Here is an 8,227-nt window from a genome sequence, read left to right on the forward strand (position 1 = left end):
GCTTTGACCTCCTTTGGATATGAATTTTGTTTCATCAATACCCTAGGATATTTTCCTGCAACATCAACTTGAACCCTGGCTGGGTTGATGCTAATTCTTGTGTTTAATTTCTCCCAATTCTGTTGGTATACCTTAAATGGAGAAATTGCATTTTCATTAGTACCAACCTTAGTTTTGCCTTTGTCAGTACGAGGCCTAAGGTTGGTCTCTCCCTCTTCAATCCCCGAGGTGAAGGGTTGACTTGATGACTCGAGATAAGGATCTGGAGTCTCAATTTTGTTTCAGCCGACTCATTTGAAGATGATCCCGACTTAACACTTATGCTAGGGGTACTTGAATCCCCTACTCCAGGTATAGAGTCATGTACTCGAAAACTCTCCATTTGGGAAACCAATGGTTTTTCAATGCCTTGGAGGATAGGCCTTTGCATTACAGACCATAACTGAGTATATGCCTGTAAACATCCTGTGATTCGATCAGAGACAATTCTCTTATCAGCTTGTTGAAGCCTTCCCGCAACTTCTGCGTTCAGTGCTAACTTGTTAAACTCGATTTGAAGCATTTCAAGGTGTTCCCTCAAATGCCTCTGCATCTTGATAATAGCATCAATGTCAATGCTGTCCATCTTTTGTTAAAAAATCTGCAAGAATGTTTTCATGAGATTTGATTATCATGATATCAAAAATATAATTTTGACATAATGCTTGCCATCTTAATAATCTGGCCTTCTCAGGTTTAGACTCAATTATATTCCTTAAGAAAGCTTTCACCTGTGTGTTATCAACTTTCAAAGTAAATTTCTTTGCAAGTAAAAATAATGGCCATTTTTCAAAAGCCCTTTTTACTGTATAAAATTCCTTTTCGTTGATATGCGATCTTATGACTTCTGCATCTGAGAATAAACCGCTACAATACCTGCATGGTTGTTCTCCATCTGGTGTGAGCTTAGTAAGAACCGCTGCCCACCAATGATCACTGGCATCTGTATACAATACCAGATTATCCTCATCTTGAGGAATAGCCATTTTTGGAAGATTCTTACAAATCTCCTTTAATTGGCATAGTCCCTTTGTTTGTTCATCCGTCCATATAAATCTAGCATCTTTTTTCAATAATTGACTAAAAACTTTCCTGTGTTTTGCTAGGTTCTTGATAAACATCCCAGCAAAATTAACAACTCCTAAGAAACTTTGAAGTTGCTTCTTGCCTTTGAGACTTTCTGGAAAATTCTGCACTTTTTCTACTATGTGTTCTTGCAGAATAATTACTGACTCATCTCAATTCCAACGAATTCAATCTTTCTTGTAGCAATGACTGCTTTCTTTTAAGATAAAACCATTCTTTCTTTTTTACAAATATTGGAGAAAATCTCCAAATGTTTATCATGTTCATTCATATCTTTAGACGCTATTAAAGCATCGTCAATATAAACAAACATAAACTTAAAATAATCTTTAAAAAGATTATCCATCTTTCTTTGAAATATCTGAGGTGAATTAGCCAATCCCATTGATAATACCTCCCAAATATAATGTCCTTGTGGTGTAGAGAAAGTTGTGAATTTCTTGCTTTCTTCTTGCATCCTAATCTGGTAAAATCCAGACTTGCAGTCGAACTTAGAGAATATCTTGGCATTGCGTATGCAACTTATTAGATGTTCTCTACTAGGTATAAAATACCCATCAAACGCCAGAATCTTATTAATTTCTTGATAATTAATAACTAATCTGGGTTTTCCTTGTTTTATCTCACCATGATTTCTTACTAGAAAACCTGGGCTGCTATATGGTGACATTCCTGCTTTGATTAAACCAAGGTCCAAATGTTCCTTGATTATAATCTGCATATCCCTTTGATCAATGATATTCATTGGGATAGGCTTGCAACGGACAAATTCATACTCTTTGCCTTCCTTAATTTTAAGGCAAGTTTTGAGTTGTTTTCTGTCCCACCATGCCCAAGGATCTTCATTGTAATTTTCTTTGATCCTTTTCTTGACATCTTCTAAGGATACCTTAAATTCAAACTCTACTTCATTTTTATGCAAAGTTATCTTAAGATATTCTATTTCTTCTGGTTGGAGCTTTTTATCTGCTCTCAAATGGAGCATTGTTTCTCCAAACTTTCTAGAATCTTTCATTTTTTGGTTCAGAAGTTGTCCTGAATCACCACGCTTGCTGCGAAACTGGATTGACAATTTTCTGTAAAATGCATCTCTTAGTCTCTGGACTATAATTTGGTGGTTACAAGGAGTCGTAAACACTAATCTTCTAGTCTCATTTTCTTGAGTATATGATTTGAACATTTGTAGGAAATTGTTTCCTAACAAAATATCAGCTCCTGTATCATGAAAATAGATTGGTGGGGTCTTTACCTTGTACCAAGGTGTTTGCCCAGCACCGCCAATCATGATTTCAGTCATCTTAATCCCTTTACATAAGATTAAAATTCTTCTGGAAAAATCTCTTCTAGCAATCTTTGGTAATTCTTCTTCCAAATTATTTGGAAAAACTCCTCGTTTTGCTGTACAGATTCCAGCCCCTGAATCAATATAAGCAGCAAAATATTCTGCCTTATATTGTTCATATAACATTCCTACTGGAATGTATATGGAGAATGGACTTGTGGTCATTGGATTTTCCACATCTTATCTTCTGCCATAAACTCCATTCCATACTCTAGACGTTTTCAAGGTTTATGTTCCTCGAGAAACTCTAGTCCAAGAACCAATTGATCTGATTCTTTTCCTGGAATCCCTGTGATATGAACTTCCAATTCTCCAACTTGGATCCTATCATAGGTTGTTCTAAATAGTAGATGGTATTACAAGGAAATTGATTACTTTGTTTAGTAATATCAAATACTATTTCGACATCCTTCCACCCATCTGGGCATCTAAGCTTTCCTATTGTTGAAAAACTTTTTAGCTCTTGTTGGGTTTCTTGGACAGGGGTTTTTCCCCATCTGTAGCTTGTAATTCTATCTCCTTGAAAAGATAGTCTTCTAGATTCCAATCTAAGACTCTGATTCCTTTGTAGAATCGGTTTGTCTTGTATTTGGATATCTGTTTCCTGTATTACAGGAAATTCAATTCGTTCTGGATAAATTGTCTGAGCAACTTTTCCAAATATCTCAGGTATTTCAATGAAATCATTTCTAATAAACAATTCTGAATGATGTGTATTAGATAGAGGATATGAAATCTGATAAGTAATAGAATATGGTCTATTACCTTCCTTCATCAGCCTTTTTTCCTTGAAATTTTGATATAATGTCAAGGCTCGACTGAAATCTCGATCTGCCAGGTTGTAGGCTATCCTTGGATTGATAACTCCTACAATCTTTCCTGCACAGAGATTTCCTGAGATAGTTCCCAGCACTGAATCTTGAAGGTTCCCCATTCTTTTATCGCATATTGCAATATCGATGGGTGAATCTATTCCTTCTTTGAAAGTAGCTTTTATCATAATCTGGATTGCTCCAATATGAATCCAAGACATAGTCCTTGCTACTTCGATCTTGAGTTTTTGTAATTCCTCAATTTTTTCAGAAAGAATTAACTGCATCTCCATTCTATTTCTAGTAAGTTCCATTGGGATTGCCATTTTCCTTCTAGAAACTTTATAGATCAGATGATGCTTTCTGTTTCTTAGGCCAAGATTTCCTAAGAACGTTTCTACCTGTCCTGCAGAGAATCCTTGATATCTCTGTAGACTAGGATTTTCTTTCATGAGCCTTTGGACCATGTTATGAGATATTGTTGTCTGGCTAAAGAAACCAGACAAATCCTCATGTGTTTCGTGTCGAAACACCTCGTCTTTAGTCAGATTCCGATTCATTTCCATCAGATTCTCACTGACTTATAACTTCTTCTTCTTCATATATACTTTCATATGAGGCAATGTCCTCGAATCGGTATACCTGAATAAGATCTTGGTAATAAACTGCTTCTTCAATATCCGGAGTTGGATCAAAGCGTTTAATACCTCTTTTTTCATTTTCTGGACAGTTAGTCGAGATGTGTCATCTTGCTCCACATGTCCAGCAATTACAGTCCTTAAAACTTTCATTAGCTCGTGTATTAGCCCTTCTGAAAGTTTTCTTTGTAGGTGTTCTTCCTGTGTTTCGAGATGTACTCGATGCTTGGGAGGATGTCCTACTCCTTGATGGTCCGCTTCTTTGTCCAGATTTATAAGATCTGGCTTTTTGTCTAGACCATAATGTTCTTGGTTTCAAAGAACTTCTTCCACTTCTAGCATAAGGATGAGTCCTGAAACTTTTCCTTTTATGCTTTTGTGGTTTACTTCCAATAATTGTTGGAAGATCATTTTCCTTACAACACAAAGCAGTACGTTTGTTAATACCCCTTAATCGTTTGTAATTCTTTTGTAATGCTGCCATATGGCACCATTCCGCCAATTTTCCTTTAAGGAAAGAAGCTCTTCGTGCCAATGTATCTGGATTTCTAGGTACATATTCCCTTATGAGCATTTCTCTTCAAAGACTTGGCATTTTTGCGAAGAAAAGCTGCATAGCTATGTCTTCTTCGACTCCTGAATTCCATATATATTTAGTGAATAACATAATGTATTCATCTACTAAACAAATGTCATGTAATTCGAGACTATACAGAGCTTGAGTATATTTCTTCCTCTTCTCTGTATCTTGACTGTTAAAATAATCTACCCCTATGAATTGAGCTTTAAAAAGGGTAGCCATTCTTCCGGCTATCTCGCTTAGAGATTCTCCGGCTAGGACTGACTCTTTGGTTTCCACCGAAGTCATATCCCAAGCAATTTTCACTGATCCCATAAGACTCATTTCCAAAAGTTTAATGAATCCTTCTCTGTTGAGATCAAGTGTTCCTGCTGCGATTCTCATAGCGGATGTCCAATCGTCTATGAGTTCTTCTCTGTTTTTGAAATCTAATACATCAAGGTTGAGCATAACCCCGTAAGGATGTATAGGATCTAAAACAGTTTTCCCATAGGGTGTTTGGTGCAAGGGAATTTGATTTCTCCTTGTCCTTGTTCCTGCAGGGTGTGATCCTCCACCAGTATGGAAATCAGTTTGAGATTCTCTCATGTTTATATTCTGAGATCCCACACTTTGATGCAAACACGGGTGATCGAGCGCCAAGGAAAGCATGGGATCCTTTGGAGTTGCCGGAGGGACCGATCACGAGAGGATGACTGAAGAAGTTTAAGGAGGCACTGCAGGGAGTCATGAGCAATCAAGGAGGGCTTACGTGCGAGGAGCAAAGTGCCGAATGGTTCGTGATGCATGGGAATGAGTTCGAGAACCAAAAGAACGTCATTCAAGCAGTCCAGAGCCTACACGGACCCGAGCACGGACCTGTACACGGGGTCCGTGTCCATTACAGCCGAGAATGAAGAAATCCAGAGTGTACACGGACCCGAGCATGGACCTGTACACGGGGTCCGTGTACCTCACAGTGCCTACACGGACCTAGCCCCGGACGTCTACACGGGGTCCGTGTACTTTGCGGTTTTGCGAGATTTTATTCCTTTTTTAGAGTTTTATTTTTTTTGGAGACTAGATATTGTTATCTTTTTATATTAAAGATGATATGGACGAAAATCAACACACAATTGACATTATTATTGATTGAATATCAAAGTTTTTGAGTTTTCTCTCAACTTTTCAAGGCTTTAGCTTTGTTTTCAAAAATCAAACTTATCAAAGTTTTAACTTTGTGGCGTTTGTCGATCGTGTCTTGTGCGGATTGTCAAAGACGAGTTCTTTGAATGTTCGATTAAGTTTCGATTGTTTCTTTTGTGATAGTTTATTACTAAACCGAGTCGTTTAGGGGTGAATATCACGTTATTGCTTGAATCAAAAGATCGGGACATCGTAACAACGATCCTTGTTCGTTATAGAATTGAGGACGTGATTCATATTTAATCGCGTTTGCTTTTCATCGTACGAGGATTCATATCATTTGGTATCAGAGCTTTTGGTTAATTGAATTCAAGTAAGTTTATCATTCGTTCTATTATCAGATCTAATTATCCTTTAGTCCCGCTTTCAGATCTGTTTTGTTCTATCATTCTTCGTCGTTCGTGAATCGGTGATACACGAAATTTTGTCTTATTTATTTTTCTTTGAATTTTCGAAATTCTTAGAGTAAAAAAAAAGTACCAAAAATTCGAAAATTCACCATTATTTTTTTTTGGTATTTTGTTCTATTCCTTTTTGTGAGTCATATACAAGTGCCTCACACAATTAAAAAAAAAAAACATTTACCTTCAAATTGCTTGTCTACGCAGTCTAAGTGAGTCGATCACATTTGTTCACAAGTTGAACTTGATTGTTTGATATACAAATACAAAGCTTGAGCACACCTTCGAGAATACTATCAAATTTGAGTGAAAATACTTGAGGGCGAGTGAATTTTCTTTGGAGTGAACGGTGAGTATTTGTTGAGAGCAAAAAAAAAAAAACTAGAGAGGAGTGACGAGCGACTTTTTCTTGGAGTGACCATGAGCATGTGGGTGAGGAACATATTGTTTTCTACTAACGTTTTCTTGCAGGTACAAACTGAAATTAAATGGGGAGGGAGGTAGGAGATAGTTCGAACCCGGGGTTATCTAAGGTCCAAATGGAGGCATTGTTTGGGCATTTCTCTAGGATGAAGAGGGTGGAGTTGGAGCCGTTACACGAGAGGATGAGTAGGCTTGAAGTTAGTAGTAGTGGAGCTAAATCTAAGCCTAAGGATTTGGGTAGAGGAGAAGAAGATGAAGAGTATGACTTAGGCGGAGAAGAGGAGAGCCAAAGTGAGAATTGGGGTAGGAATGGAAGAGGTAGAGGATTTGGTAGAGGAAGGAGAGAAGCCACACAGGGTAGATACAACNAGAGTTTGTGTTTGAATGTCACCACTACTCCGAGCAAAAGAAGGTTAGGTTGGCGGTGGTGGAATTTCTAGACTATGCTCTCATTTGGTGGGATCAACTAGTGACCACTAGGAGGAGGTATAATGAGAATCCCATTGAAACTTGGGATGAGATGAAGAGGGTCATGAGGAAAAGGTTTGTGCCCAACCACTACTATAGGGAGATGTTTAAGAGACTACAAACTTTGAGGCAAGGGGTGAAGAGTGTTGAGGACTACTATAAGGAGATGGAAGTAGTCATGATTAGGGCCAATATTGAGGAAGATAATGAGGCGACCATGGCACGTTTTCTTTGTGGTTTGAACAGGGAAGTCCAAGATCAAGTTGAGCTTCGGCACTACTTGGATCTAGACGAGATGGTGCAAATGGCCATAAAAGTGGAGCAACAACTCAAAAGGCGTGGAGTTGGCCGCACCAATCCAACTGGGGGTTCATCATCTTCATGGCGATCAAATGTGGTGAAACGTGAGGAGAACAAGGCGGTGACCAAGCCCAAATTTGAGACCAAACAAGAGGCGCCTAAACAAGGAGTGCAAGGTAAATCTGAAACTCCTTCTAATCGATCTAGAGATGTTAAATGTTTTAGGTGTCAAGGGTTAGGTCATATTGCTAGTGAATGTCCTAATAAAAGGGTAATGATTCTAAATGATTATGGTGAGTATGAGTCTCATAGTGAGGGTGATGAGGATGAGATGCCTGCGTTAGCGGATGCTGATGAGGGATATGAGGCGGTTGTAGGTGAAGCACTAGTGACTAGGCGTATCATGAGTGCCGAAGTCAAGGAGGAGGAGACCAACCAAAGGGAGAACTTGTTCCATACTAGGTATTTTGTAAACCAAAAAGTTTGCGATCTAATCATAGATGGAGGGAGTTGTACTAATGTGGCTAGTGTTGAAATGGTGGAGAAATTGGGGTTATCTACATTAAAGCACCCTCAACCATATAGGCTTCAATGGTTGAATGATTGTGCGGAAGTGAAGGTTAACAAACAAGTGCTAGTGCCTTTTTCTATTTTTTTATATGTGGATGAGGTCTTGTGTGATGTGGTACCGATGCATGCTTGTCATATCTTGTTGGGTAGACCATGGCATTATGATAGGCGAGTGACACATGATGGGTACAAGAATAGGTATTCATTTGTATTGAAGAAGGAATCCATTGTATTACTTCCTTTGTCCCCAAAGCAAGTGTTGGAGGACCATTTGAAAAAAAAGAAGAGAGAAGAGGCCGAAAAAAAGAGTGAACTAAAAAGTGAGATGGCCTTTGAGAATAAAAATGAAATGGCTGAAAAAAAGAGTGATCAAAAGAGTGAGA

The sequence above is a fragment of the Primulina huaijiensis genome, chromosome 17 (assembly GCF_012295235.1).
Source record: "Primulina huaijiensis isolate GDHJ02 chromosome 17, ASM1229523v2, whole genome shotgun sequence".
Lineage (NCBI taxonomy): Eukaryota > Viridiplantae > Streptophyta > Magnoliopsida > Lamiales > Gesneriaceae > Primulina > Primulina huaijiensis.